Source organism: Aulonocara sp. 'chitande type north' Nkhata Bay, linkage group LG23 (assembly GCF_057382095.1).
Source record: "Aulonocara sp. 'chitande type north' Nkhata Bay isolate Kocher_YH1m ecotype deep benthic linkage group LG23, A_spYH_male_GT1.1, whole genome shotgun sequence".
NCBI classification, from domain to species: Eukaryota; Metazoa; Chordata; class Actinopteri; order Cichliformes; family Cichlidae; genus Aulonocara; species Aulonocara sp. 'chitande type north' Nkhata Bay.
Genome location: NC_141365.1, coordinates 52,512,120 through 52,527,647, shown reverse-complemented (window position 1 = coordinate 52,527,647; position 15,528 = coordinate 52,512,120). Strand labels below are relative to the sequence as shown.

General features: G+C 44.4%; 1 long non-coding RNA gene across 1 annotated transcript; it reads right to left on the bottom strand.

The window, feature by feature from the left end:
- Positions 1-8,553: 8,553 nt before the first annotated feature.
- On the bottom strand, positions 8,554-9,300 carry LOC147303037 (uncharacterized). The gene is made up of 3 exons (XR_015127247.1): positions 9,194-9,300; positions 8,997-9,108; positions 8,554-8,930 (listed from the first exon to the last, which is right to left on the bottom strand). It is a non-coding gene; the product is annotated as an uncharacterized LOC147303037 (long non-coding RNA).
- Positions 9,301-15,528: the final 6,228 nt, after the last annotated feature.

Genomic DNA, 15,528 nt, shown 5'->3' with positions numbered 1-15,528 from the left:
GTTTGAAGTTGACTTTAAGTATGCACTTGGCTTTCAAACTTGGATCATTTGAACACCAAAATGCAAGATGTCATGCTACTCATATCCCACCGAGTCATGCAAACTTTGATCGATTCTTTTAAGACAGTCCTTATAAACACATAAAGATTTATGACTATCCTTATAAATAATGAAAATCCATAGAATTTACAGAAATTCTGAACAAGAGTGACTCCAAGATGAATAGGTTGTAAAACCTTAAAGGAAAAGGCCAAAAAGGCAGATGCTTGACCCCTGGAGTCTGTCTATACACATGCTTGTTTAAATATTTAAACCTTTAACACTGGCACTTGTCTGGTGATACCACTAACACTCACTGATGGCTAATAGATGTTTTTCCCATTAAAAATGGTTGCAGTCCTTGAGTTGGTTTTAAATGACTTTTGATATGAACGATTAAATAATGACCAAATTCTACATACCTCAGCACTGACACGATCTGACCAGTACAACAATGAAAAGGCCTAATGTCTCAGAGTAGTGGATGAGAGGACCTGCAGCTCAGCCATCAAGGTCTCGTTCACTCAGTGTTGACTGGAGTGGGCTCCAACCCTAACCCTGTCTCCCGATGTCTCCTCCACTCTCATGAGACTGCTGGGAGATGGAACAAGCCCTGTGGGCGCACACAAGGATGTCTTTTCCTCGATGAGCTCAGCTGCCGCTTCATGCCTGCAACAGTGATATGGACACAGCAAAGATACACCTGTGGCCAATACCTGCAGAACCAATACCTGCAGAACCATTCTTTTTTTGGAGGTTGTCTTCTTATTGTCAGTGTACAACGGTGTTATTTTTGTGCCTCTATTCTGAGCACACGTAAAGAATTTACAAATGTACAAATGTTGCATTTTGAGGAGAAAATAATTTTGAGCAAAGAAAAGTTTAATTTGAGCGAACAAAATTCATTGCTGCATGCAAGAAATGTATTTGAGTGTTTGCTATTATCCATATACACACACAATAACAGCCCCTCTCGCTCAGTTGTTGGCATTTGCTCTTGCTCAGATCTCTGCTCTGTGCGCTCACAGACATCTGCTCTCAGTGTGTCGTTCTCGCTCACATCATCTCTGCTCTCTGCACGCTCAACTCTTTCTGTGCACTGTTACAAATGTGCCACAAAACCAACCAATCACAGACTTGGATGCAAAACTTATGATTGGCTGTTTTGGTCTCCAATCAGCTCCCTAGCTACTGCATTCGGGAAACATGGTCCAGAATGTAACTAAATCCATTTTCGGTTAGTATTGTAGCGTCCCTCCGACAGAAGACGGAGACTATCGTTATTCCGGTTACCTGGTGTTATATTAGGAACAGTAACACCGGCTACTGTGTGCCATAGCCAACGCCAAAACAAGAGGGAAAAACGCACTCTCTTGAGTCAAAACAAACCCCCAACTTGCGCTCCTTTTCCCCTGCAAACACACACAACAACATTCTCTAACACCCCCAAACACTCTCAGCCAACCACACACATGCTCTTCTCCAGACTCTCTGCCATTGGTAGATGATCTGATTGACAGGCCAAACGGCCTCTAGACTACTACACATTCAAGGATACTCAAGGATAGTCCCTCGCCGGGCGGATAAAGTCTCTCAGGTGGCCTGGTGGTCTATGGTGCCTCCTTGGGCGAAGGTGCCACATCTGAAGCGGCCACAGGCCCAAGGCTCACGGGGCTCACTGTAGGGGGAGTCACAATGGTGATGGAAGAGTCTGTAGGGGTGGAGTCCAGGTCTGTCCGTGCCCCGATAGGGGGCCAGTGTGTCCTGGTGCAGGGCGACCTTCCTTCCCTTGGGGGGTAGTTGTACCCTGTACACCACTTCTCCCAGGTGTTCCAGAACCTTACAGGGCCCAACCCAGTTACTGTCCAGCTTGGGGCATCTGCCCTTTTTCCTCCAGGGGTTGTACACCAAGACCAGTTCCCCAATGTCAAAATGTCGGCCTCTGGAATGGATGCTGTAGTTCGTCTTCTGCCCCACCCCCGCACTTAGTTTCCTTCAAGCAAAGTCATGAGCAGACTCCATGCGATCCTGGAGCTTCCTCGCATAGTCAGAACCTGGTTGATCCTCATCAGCATCAGAGGGTCGGTCCATCATCATTTCTGCTGGAGTCCGAATCTCCCTTGCCAACATCAAGAGGGCAGGGGAGCACAAAGTCGAGCCTTGGACCACCAAATGATATGCCATGAGGACCAGGGGAACATGAGTGTCCTGGTCACGTTGATGTATAGCCATCACTAGCGGCAGTTGCTCTGCCAGTGTACGGTTAAATCTCTCAACGAGTCCCTCACTCTGTGGTTGGAAGGGTGTTGTATGGCTCTTATGGGAGCCTAGTTTCTCGCACATGGCCGCAAACGCACGGGACTCAAAGTTCCTGCCCTGCTCCGTGTGGATTACTACAGGCACCCTAAATCTGATGAACATCCCCTCCACCAGAGCATCCACAATCATCTCGACCTCTTGGTTAGGCAATCTGTGTGCCTCTGGCCACTTTGTGAAGTAGTCCATAGCTGTGAGGATATAGCAGTTTCCCCGTTCTGTGCGGGCAAAAGGAGCCAGGATGTCCATCCCCACCCTCTCCACAGGGTACCCTGCTGGAAACGGTTGGAGTTGGGCATGGGATTTGGTTGTGGGCCCCTTCCGTGCTGTACAGCTGTCGCAGCAGTGGCAAAAGTCCTCTACATCCGACCTATGTCGGGCCCAATAGAATCCCTGCTGGAGGCGACAGAGTTTTTAAGTGACACCAAAGTGGCCAGACCCTGGGGCTCCATGCATTGCGTGAAGCACCATCTCTTGCAGGGCCCGCGGGACCACCAACTGCCACCTCATCTCGCCCGTAGCTGGTTCCTTCCAGCCCCTTTGCAGCACTCCATCGTACTGCCGCAAGGCATTAAACATGGACCAGAGTCCCTTTGTGGCCTGTGACAACATGGCGATTTCCTCCTTTTGGGGTTGTCACTGTTCCTCACTTCTCTAGCTCCTTAAAAGACATGAGCCACTGCAAGGCAGCATGGTCAGTTCTGACCGTGAAGTGGAGGCCCCGAGGTAGTACTTAAAGTGGCGTGTGGCACATACCACTGCGAGCAGCTCCCGCCTTGTGACACAAAAGCGGCGGTCAGCTTTGTTGAAGGCCCTACTATGGTATTCAACCACTTTCTTCCCGCCGGGTATCATCTAGGCTGGCACTGCACCAGATCCGACACTGCTGGCATGTGTGTCAAGGACAAAGGGCAGTGTGGGGTCAGGCGGAGAGAGAACTGGGGCCCCCACTAGGGCTTCCTGCAGTGAGGTGAAAGCTCCCTGGCAGCCTGCTGTCCACTGGAATGGAACAGTGGCACAGCTATGCAGGAGAAACCCCTTACAAACCCTCTGTAGTAGGATGCCAAGCCCAGGAAGCTCTGTAACTCCTGCACAGATTTTGGGGTGGGCCAGTCCTTCACAGCTTGGATCTTATCATCCATGGTGCCGACCCCCCCAGCCCCCAGTGAGTGGCCTAGGAACGTGACCTGACATTGCATGAAGCAGCATTTCTGTGGGTTGAGTTTTAGCACTGCTGCCAATACCCTCTCCAGGACCCGTCTGAGGGCCCCAAGGGCAACGTAGAAAGAAGCACCATGTACCAAGATGTCGTCCAGGTACACCCAAGGCTGGACCGGGACAAAAAATCGGCCCGGGCATTTTGACTAGAGACCGGCCCACCAGGATAAAGATTGAAAATGTGACGTCATTCAGGGGTAAAACCGCAAAGGATTCTGGGAACTTGTGGCAAGAGGTACTAGCGCACGCAGGCTTTCAATTGAACTCAGTTACACAGCGATAAAAAGAAGCCCAAAAAAAGGCACGAAGCTGTTGTATTATTAACTGCAATAGCCGGTCGCATGACAGCCACGGGAAGCCGACGGGTAAAGAGATCGTTTTTTTTTTTTTTTATCGGATTACGTCGTTGAAGAGAAATTTTTTAAGCCATGTTTCCGAAGTAAGAGCCGACGGATGGTCTGGATATACCAAATATAACGTCCCAGAACTCTCCAGCTCACATGTTAGTCTGCTCCAAGCATTTCCACAAAGGTCAGAGTTTTGTAGTAGTTAATACGTCATTTTCATAACATAATTGGTGATATAGGTTACAAGCAAGTCTGGCGCTGAACAGAAATTGTGGCGCTATGCTCCTTTGTTTATTGTGCATAAATAGTGAATTGTCCTGACACAATATTGTGTTTCGCTTCTGTTATTATGGTACATTGACAAAAACATATACTTTTATTCACAGGATAAAACAGTTGTTTTGTATCACTAATTGTCCAGTGCGATTACAGCATACAGTATTATTGTCACTGCTACATTTCTGTGATGCTACCAGAAATTATTTCCACTACTAATTAATTACCGTTGAGCTCAAAGGTCCTATTAATAAACGGTTAACAAATGTGTATTTATGACGACAATTTGTGAGACTGGTAAACTTATGATACGTACGATGGTCTTTCGTTCTACACGGTGCATTTCAAGGTCCTGTACCCATCCGTCAGTAAACTGTACCTGGGCTTGTTGCAGTGACCTGAAGTTACTAAACTTCATGAGTGTATGCACTCACTCCAAGAACCGTATAATTATAAATATGAGCGTGGTGAAGTTGGGCAGCACGCTGACGTCTTTTGTCCCTCTGTGTGCTCGTAAGGGTCTGACCCTTTCACTGGTTTGATTTTTTTCCTCGTATCTTTTCTTTGACTTTTCATCAAGTCTGTCTTTGTACGGACCGGCATTGTTCTCCTTCGTTTTGTACAGAACCTTTTTGGGGGGCAAAGAAAAAGCAAGAATTTATTGGAACCGAAGAATAAACGTTTTGCGGTGCTGCAAATGCTTGCATTTGATGCGGTACTTGGATTGTTTTGCCACGAGTTACCGGCATGCAATGCGCGAAAGTCACGTGGTCTGTCAATCTCTATGCACTCACTCCAAGAACCGTATAATTATAAATCTGAGCGTGCTGAAAGTTGGGCAGCACGCTAACGTATTTTGTCCCTCTGTGTGCTCGTAAGGGTCTGACCCTTTCACTCCTTTGATTTTTTCCTCGTATCTTTTCTTTGTCTTTTTGTCGAGTCTGTCTTTGTACGGACCGGCATTGTTCTCCTTTTGTTTTGTACATACTTTTTTGTGCGGCAAAGAAAAAACAAGAAGGTATTGGAACCGGAGAATGAACGTTTTGCGGTGCTGCAAATGCTTGCATTTGATGCGGTACTTGGATTGTTTTGCCACGAGTTACCGGCATGCAATGCACGAAAATCACGTGATTGCTAAACAAGGGGGAGGGTGCATACGGCCTCCTCGGCTGTAATTGGTCCAGCCCAGAGTCGATCATGACCAATTGGCCAATCCAACACCTTTCATTATATATACCCTTCCTAAAAAAAAAAAAAAAAAAATCCATCGGCCCATAAAAACAAAAAATCGCCAGCGGCCCACCGGGCAAATGCCCGGTATGCCCGATGGCCAGTCCAGCTATGGGTACACCACACATTCTCCATGGGGAATTCCAGTGAGCACCTTATCCATGAGTCTCTCAAATGTGGCAGGGGCATTGCAGAGGCCGAAAGGAAGAGCTTTAAATTGCCATAAGCCTCAACTGGTAATGAATGCGGTCTTTGGTCTGGCCTCTGGTGCAAGGGGTACCTGCCACTACCCTCTACGTAGGTCTAGGGAGGATAACCATGAGAATCCTGCCACAGTGTCAAGGGTCTCATCTATATGGTAGCGGATGTGGGTCCTTCTTTGTCACCTTATTCAAAGGCCGGAAATCTACGCAGAACCGCCAGTCATCCTTCACTTTCTTTGGAACTATAACAACTGGCGAGGCCCAGGGGCTGTTGGATGGTTCAATGAGTCTAGCACATTGCATCTCCTGCAGAGCCCTGTCCACTGCAACCCGTCTGGCCAGGGGGAGGTGTCTAGGCCTCAACTGAATGGGCTGTGCATCTCCTGTATTGATGTCATGTTGAATGAGGTCAGTCCAGGCCCATATTATCCTCTGAAAAGGAGAAGCAGTCCTTGAAGTCCAGCAGCAGCTGCCAGAGCAAGCCTTGCTTGCTAGCAGTCAGTCCATCGCAGCTCCCCTCCCACACCCCCCTCACAGCTTAAACTCTCCCGTCCTTGTCTGGCGGTTCTTTGGGGGGAAGGGGAGGGCATGAAGCAGCATAGGGTACAGTTGAGGTTGGTGTAAGCGGGTCCTTGGGAGCGGCCGGAACATCATCAAGATCGGGGGAGGAGTCGGCTGCCAGCTCAGACATGGCGTGGGCTGTAGGCTGATCAGGTTGGGGTGGCCGCCTCAACAACTGAACAACACACCCGTCAAGGAACAACAAGAGTGCCCCCCCCCCTCCCCTGCTTGTATAAATAACGCAGTCCAGTGCCCCGAGTACCTCCAGCCCCAGTATACAGTTTGCCACCCATACCGAGCAGCGGACTGACTTCCTCCTCACACTCAGGGTGAGCAGCGCTTCCCCTAGCATGGGGGCCCACTCTCCCATGACAGTTTGCAGCTTCACCATGGTAGAGAGGATCCTACCCCCCCTTCCCACCACATCGGGTCTTAAAACTGTGGCTGAAGACCCGGTATCCACCGGGGCTGAGCAGCATAGTCCATTCACGACTAATGGGGCATAAGTGAGTGGCAATTCTGAACACAAAACACTGATAACACAACAGTCAACTAAGACCACCGTTGGTTTTAATCTAGTTTGTGTTGTCCTTGGGTAATTTTTCTCCTCTAAAGAAATCTTTTGCTATCAAAAATGTGTTTTTTATTCATCAAATGGACTGAATATAACAGAAGTTATTCATTACTATGCTATGCATGATTGGAATAAGTTTTAAGTAATTTGATTTATTTATGGGGTTTTTATTGAATTTTATAACGTTGGTGGTCCTTGTGGACAAAAATGACCCCAAAGTACAAAGTGTTGCAAAGAGCCGTATTTTCACACCATACTGCTTTCAAACATCTTTGATCTTGGATCACTGATGTGTGGGGTCAAGCACTGGGCCCTGTTTCAGGAAGCCGGTTTGGAAAACTCAGTGAAAAACGACACTCACGGTTGAGTAACCCCGAACTGTCCAACTCGGAATATTCCGTTTCAGAAAGGCTGATAACAATTAGTTCAGTCAACGCGGAGTTGCTTTAACCCCAAGTGAAGCGCGCGCACGAGGATACATAAAGCCCTGATAAGCGGAGCACAGATTAAGCGAGTCACCATGGAGACGGAGGGAAAGAAGGCGCGGTCAATGTATTTCACAGCGCTTGAGGCCGAAATTCTGATGGCAGCATATGCCGATAACATGCAAATTCCGCGGAAAAAAGTAACACAGCCACAGCTGCAAAAGCATGCATGGCAAAACATAGCCGACAGAGTCAATGCGTGAGTGTTAATTTAAACATTGATCGAGGGATTTCCACCCATTTAACACGTTATTTTATCATATGTTATTTTATTTGTTATTTTATACATTTTATTTTGTGCTGTGATGTGAGCGCAGGTGCAACCCAACAGGCCCCAAACGTTCCTGGCAGCAAGTAAAAATGAAATATAAAAATATAGTCCAAACAGGTAAGGTGTAATTGTATTATGAGCCATAGTGCTTGGTCTGTTTGTCCCATGTAAATCAATTGCAGTTAGAGGCTACATTAATTTCCTTTCTGTAAGCACTTATTGAAATTATCTGAGCACATTACAAGTACATATTTGCTTACTCTGTATGCTCAAATGTGACCCGTTATAGCCAACAGAAAAAAAGCGGAGGCCCGAAAAACAGGTGGGGGTCCTCCACCACCACCACTCACAGAGGCTGAGCAGTTGGCCCTCAGCCAAAACAGTGGGCGCCCTGTGGCTGAAGGCATCTCTGCGGGGACATCCTCTGAGTCAATAACCCCGCAAGACACAAGTGCCTACATAGGGGGTAAATTCAAAATAATACATGATGTGCATACATCCTTTCTTCACAGTCACCTTTGCAGTGCTGCTCATTCATTTGATAAACTCTTTACCATAATGGATTATTTTGTAGTGAAGTTATTTTCCTACTGATTTTGCCTTGCCTCAGGCTTGGTTGTCTTTGAGAGCATAATGACAATGAAGTGTAAGGTGATTGGTATGTTTGTTAATTGCCATTTGGTCCCTTGTAAGTTATAAGTGACCTGTATGAACCTCATATTCTATCAGTTGATGGTGGTGGTGTACTGCATCTGGTGCAGCCTCCTGTTGAGCCAGACCAACATGCAGTTGTGAGTAATACTCCACAGATTATATGAGTTCACAGTAGAACAGCAATGTTGTTTATTTCTTTACTACAGGAAAATAATGAAGAAACATTGACAGCTGTTACAGAGGAGGAAGCAACAGAGACACTTTATGAGGTTTACATCTTTTAATACTTTGTGTACAGGAAACACAGGCGACCAATAAAGCCAGTTGAACAAAAAACCTGTTTATTCTTCTTTCAACATGTTGAGGTGATGGGTCAAAAGAAATGATTGTGACATATGGTGTCTCTGACTGCGCTTCCATCTTGTATGTCCGTGGGAGGGTCAGGATGTTCATGGTTTGGATCACTGCTGATGTTTGGTTCAGAAGGACAGTGTTCTCCTCTAATTGTGGCAATGTTGTGAAGAATCACACATGCCACAATAATGTCACATGCCCTTTCTGGGGTGACCCTGAGTCTTTGCAGGCACTGGAACCGGGCCTTAAGCATTCCGATAGTCATTTCAACTCTGGCTCTTGTCCTGCAATTAGCCAGATTATATCGCTGCTGTGGGCCCGGTTCAGGGTCAGAGTAAGGGGTAAGCAAATAGGGTAAACATGGATACCCCCTATCACCAAGCAAGTAGCCAGTGAACTCTCCTAAGACAGAAGGATACACTTCTGAAGCAATTGGTCTTTATATATTTTAAAGTATTTTCAACTCACCATGTCCAAATTTTGTGCTCAGTGTACATTCACGGAATATTTGTGAGTCATGGACAGAGCCTGGCCACTTGGCTTCCACATTTGTGATAATGTTGGCAGCATCATATATGATCTTCACAGTGCAGAGAACACAAATTAGCATCCATTACTATGATAAAATAATTTGTTAGTTTGAAATGCTACAGGGAACTATGTACCTGTACATTAATGCTGTGGAAAGACTTCCTGTTCACATAGTCTCCTTCATTTACTGAAGGAGCAATGATTGGAATGTGAGTGCCATCTATACAGCCAATCACGCCTGGGAACCGTGAAAATAAATGTAAAATTTAAGTAGTAGTCCAAGTATCACCACATCATACATTAAGTTTCGTTCATCCTGATACCTGCAATTTTGTGGCATCCCTCTTTGATAAATCTTGTGGGTCTATGACCGGGGAACACCACAGACGAGTACAGGAGACGTTTCAGTGCAACTGTAACATTCCTGACTGCCCGACAGACGGTAGCCTTGGAAACGTGCTCAGCGTCACCAATATTATACAGAAAGCTCCCGTTTGCAAAAAAACGAAGTGCAATACAAATAATATGTAATGAACTGAGAGCATGTCCGCGATGTGTCACATGCGTAATATATGGCCTGAGGATGTTATCCAAATAACTTATAGATTGTGCTGAGAAACGGTAACGTTCGCACAGAAAATCATCAGGAAATGATAAAATGTCCAAACGCGCTCTAATCACTCTCTCCCGGCGGAGAGCTCTGCGGAGAATTTGGGCTTCACGATCTACTGGCTCTTCAAGGAAGTGGCACGCCATGTCTGACACTTCCTACTGTCAGGTTTCCGACAAAGGGGCGGAGACAGTCAGGGTTAGTTGTAGTAAACCTGCTAGGGGGCAGGTTAGCTTCACGGAGTGTGTCGTCATGGTGACTCACTCAGAATTAATCTAAACTCGCTTTGTGAAACCGAAAACCCAGAGTTTTCGTTAACTCAGGGTATACTTACTCAGTTTTTCCACTAAACCGGCTTCCTGAAACAGGGCCCCGGTCATAACAACCACAACAACAACAACAACAGGCAGCACAATGAGGAGGCAGGTGCTCTATATTCAATGAAATTTTATTTATACAGCGCCAAATCACAACAACAGCCGCATCAAGGTGCTTTGTATTGTAAGGTCGACCCTACAATAATACATACACACAAAGTAGCTCACAGGCCTCCATTTGCAGTAATGTAAGGAAACACTGATCTGGTCTTCTAACCTTCCCAGTGACAGACGATGCATGACTCTCTCATGTGCCTCAGAGAAAGATGATCTACCACAGTCCAAGCACATGTGCCAGGTCCCATACTCCTTCAGTGGCTTTTTTACTCGAGTACTGAAAGCATTATACACAGTGTATTCTGCTTGTATTCTGCTTTTTAACGTTCACATGCCAATGGATGCATCAGAGACCAAGTTGGGGTTCAGTAACTTGCCCAAGGACACCTTGGTAAGAACTCCAGACTAGAGCACACAGAGATTGAACCAACAACCATCCAATTAGCAGATGACCTGCTCTACAGCCAACTCAATGACGAACAAGGAGGGACAACAAGAGAGGAAGAAAAATGGACCGAATGCAGCTGTAGGCATATGTGGGTGTGTTGATTCTTACTGCCGTGCATCCAGTAGAGTCGCTACGGCCAGTTTATGACATCCTGAGTCTGGTAGAGAAGTTTTAAAGGTGACACAAGATTAATCATAGAAGCAAAAAAAGGACATAATTTCTTGATAAAGACACAATAGATGATCGTCGTTCATGACACAAACGTGCTGCCATTTGAGGTGTATGGAACAAGTGGGTGTTTCTCCTGCTGTGATGTAAGATCCTGGTACTGATGTGACTGTATGAGCACCAAGTCCCCTTCAGAGGACTCTGTCCAACAGAACATCCAAGTAAACCAGGGAGCTATGAGATAAAAACATGGGCAGCATGTGATGCAGGTCCAGCTGCACATGGAACATGCTAGTGTGCGATGGCAAACCGTCTGTCCTGCAGTCATAAAGTATACTTTATGTAAACAAGGTCTGGTGGCCCTAAAATGTAAAATGTTGGGTAAATTTTGTGTTAATGTGTTGGTCTTAAGTTAAACTAAGGTGTAACACTGAATTGATTGACAATTTATACTTTGTACTTTAAAAAACACTCAAATGAAGTGGGGACATTTTTGACCCCTGAGGACCACAGGTGTGTGGAGGACATTATGAGGGTTAAACCAGTCCACTCCACTGGATTTAGCTACATTTTGGACAGTGTTTCTGGAATGCAGTAGATAACGAGCCGATTGGAGAAAGAGTTGAGCGTGCAGGGAGCAGAGATGTTGTGAGTGTGAGCGACACACTGAGAGCAGGTCTGCAGATGTCTGTGAGCGCACAGAGCAGAGATCTGTTATTGTGTGTATATGGATAATAGCAAACACTGAAATGCAGTTCTTGCACACAGCAATGAATTTTGTTCACTCAAATTAAACTTTTCTTTGCTCAAAATAATTTTCTTCTCAAAATGCAACATTTGTACTTGCAACATTTTTTTATGTGCACTCAGAGTAGAGGCACAAAAATAACGCCATAGTGTAGCTGGTGTCTCTTTAATGTGCACCAAAGCAGGTGAAATGATTGATGATGGCTTCTGCTTTTTAACGTGTAATAAGAACTGCTTTCTGTTTTAGCTGGTTTTGAGAAACCAGTAGCACCAGTTTAATTTGTGATTTCTGAGCTGGTATTGAATCAACTTGCAACAAAATTGCTTGTTTTGTGGAGCTGTTACTTTTGGTCATGTAGTCAGATTTATAAAAACTTCCTAGGCCACCCCATGTGTGCATCTGCACAAACACACACTCTCACTACCTTATTTCTTAAGGATGTTCTTTAATGTTTCCAGTAGGGGGCACTGTGGTCCTTTAGAGTGGCCATCTTCTCAGCTCATCACAGAAGCAAAAGCAGAGATTAATAGCTGTCTCTCTGCTGTTGGCAGGATGCTGTGTGATCCTTATCCAATGGGCGCACAGTGCATGTAATTTTCATAAGCATTTCTCCTATAATGTTGTCACCACAACACAATGCAGTGTGCTGAATGTAAAGCAAGAGTAAAGATGTGAGAAGGCCTCGGCTAAGAGCAGTGATGTGCCCGGCTTTCTAAGCAATTCCTCCTTCAGTCTAATTCATTCAAGATTAGTGTGTGAGTGCAGAGTTGGGATAAGTCAACCCTTTCACACATAGTAGTCACGACAGTGGACAGCTATGCAAAGGCTGTTGTCTTGTATTCGTGTCAGTGTTGATGGTATACTTAAACCCCTACACTGGACACTGATGTGTCACTCCAAGCACTGCCTGGTCCTTTAATGTTACTATAGATGTATGATGTGTTTCTTTGTAATTATTGTTATTTAACTGTTTCATGCATGAATTATGATAACCTCAGTCAGGACTTTTATTCATCTTTTCATGCCTAAAGATGAATAAAAGTCCTGATTGAGGTTGGCATAGTTCATGCATGACAGGGTTAATAAGTTCACATGACCACCTCATTCATTAAGTCCTGAAAACTAAAAGGAATCAAGAGATCAGTCCACGGAGGCGATACAATTCTTGAAATGATTCGAGTAACTGCAGTAACCTAGGATGACCAACAGAAAGCTGGGTTAGATTATTTCAGCCTTTGTTGTGTGACAGTCACCTGCACTACGCTGGCAGCAGCTTAACCCTCATAATGTCCTCCACACACCTGTGGTCCTCTGGGGTCAAAAATGTCCCCACTTCATTTGAGTGTTTTTTAAAGTACAAAGTATAAATTGTCAATCAATTCAGTGTTACACCTTAGTTTAACTTAAGACCAACACATTAACACAAAATTTACCCAACATTTTACATTTTAGGGCCACCAGACCTTGTTTACATAAAGTATCGTCTGTTTTTGAGCAAAAATAAAACAAGACAATAAAATATTTAAATGTTTAGATTATTTTGACTGTCTGACTAACCACAGAGTGCTGTATGTTGAACTTTAGTGAGAATTGTTTGTTTTTTAATCATTTCAAATTTTTAAATGGCAGCACATAATCACAGCTGTGGTCCCATCTGCTTTGATTGATACTTAATTACTATGAAGTGGATTTCCCCCCACTTTTAATTAAAACTTAATTCAAACATTTTGACACAATTTCTTTATTCCATTTCAAATTTATATCTGATAAAACTTTATTTATACAATGTTATTGTATAAATAAAGTTATTGTATATGTTATTATAAAATGTTTTTGTTTTTGCATAAAAAATTAATGAAATCATCAGTTATCGTGAGGATCGTTTCACAACCAGAGTCGGCTGCTTTAACAGATGATCACAGACGGGTTTATGTCAAAGTTAATATGGGAAGCTGTTTTTAAACTACTTCAAGTTTTTTACTGGCAGCACATAATCACACCTGTGGTCCTCAGGGCTCAAAAATGACCCCGTTTGTTTTGAAGCAACAAGTATAAAATATCATCCATCTCTGTGTTTCAAGGTTTTATTCAACTTTATTCCAACTCATTGCCTGACAGTTTTCTATATTTTGGCATGGTAGGAGGGCATGAGTCTGAGTGAAGGCAAACTTTCATGAGGACAAAGGCGTGTCCATATTGGACCCAAGTGCAGGAGGAAGCTCAGGTTTATTCCTCTGCACTGGTCCCATCATGGACAGCATTCTTTCTGCAGTTGCAGGCCAAGGGGCATATACAGTAAACAAGCTGTTACAGGTGATTGTTTTCTGTTGGAAACCTGCAATGTTAGGGACAACTCGTGTCCTGACTGCAGGACAGACGGTTTGCCATCGCACACTAGCATGTTCCATGTACAGCTGGACCTGCATCACATGCTGCCCATGTTTTTGTCTCAAAGTTCCCTGGTTTACTTGGATGTTCTGTTGGACAGAGTCCTCTGAAGGGGACTTGGTGCTCATACAGTCACATCAGTACCAGGATCTTACATCACAGCAGGAGGAACACCCACGTGTTCCATACACCTCACAGGAGCACGTTTGTGTCATGAACGACGATCATCTATTGTGTCTTTATCAAGAAATTATGTCCTTTTTGTGCTTCTATGATTAATCTTGTGTCACCTTTAAAACTTCTCTACCAGACTCAGGATGTCGTAAACTGATCGTTGATTCTTCCTCCTCATTTTATTAGAGGACAATATGTGCTTTGTTCTGCTGGTCATTGCTTTGCACAACATGGTAAAAAAAATGTACTTTTTTCATACTTTCTGTGTATGTATTATTGTAGGGTCGACCTTACATTATGAAGCACCTTGATGCGGCTGTTGTTGTGATTTGGCGCTGTATAAATAAAATTTCATTGAATATAGAGCACCTGCCTCCTCATAGTGCTGCCTGTTGTTGTTGTTGTTGTGGTTGTTATGACCAGTGCTTGACCCCACACATCAGTGATCCAAGATCAAAGATGTTTGAAAGCAGTATGGTGTGAAAATATGGTTCTTTGCAACACTTTGTACTTTGGGGTCATTTTTGTCCACGAGGGCCACAAGTGTTATACAATCCAATAAAAACCCCATAAATAAATCAAATTACTTAAAACTTATTCCAATCATGCATAGCATAGTAATGAATAACTTCTGTTATATTCAGACCATCTGATGAATAAAAAACACATTTTTGATAGCAAAAGATTTATTTTCGGTTCAGAAATGACACAGAGAGAGCCCCGTCAATCAGACGACCCCTTTTGAGCAAGCATCCTGAGAAGGGTGGATCCAGGGTCACCTGGTCCGGCTCGGTGAAAATCTTTTTTGAAATTCTTAAGCCTAATCTTAAAAGTACAGAGTGTCTGTCTCCCAGATTGAAGCTGGAATATGTTCACACGTTTCCTTGATTGATGGCATCATCATTGAGGTCAAGGAAAAGAGATTAAGAATAGAAGATGGGAGGTTGTTTGGAGCATGAAAGGAAACTCACCTAACTAAACAGGAAATTCAGAACTATAGATGCTTTTAAAACATGTATGCTTCTGTTTTTTTCCTTACCTCATTTCAATAGAACTCTTTGAATGCAAAGAAAAGCGTCTGGACTTCTTTAAGTTGCTTGAAGACGTTTCACCTCTCATCCGAGAAGCTTCTTCAGTTCTAAGGTCAAATGGTGGAGAGTCCCAGATATAAACCTAGTGGGAGTAATCTTTGAATGTATACAAGTCAACTAGAAGCTTTTTCAGATGATGATATGATATGTTTGTCCCTCTTCTTCTTCTACTTTTGTTGTTTCTGACCCTGGTGGGTTGTCACAGGGACTGTGTCAGAGGCGGTTGGTCCTGCAGGTGGAGGTATGTGTGGATCAGGTTTATTGCATCCCATGCTTGGATTGGGATCTGGGGAGGCTGTTTGTGCTCACTTTGGATGGTGTGATGGGCTGTAGTGTACTGCTGGGGTAGCCCCCTGTTGTGTGGGATTTCAGGTGTTTATTCTTTAACACTTTGTACGTGTCAGAATA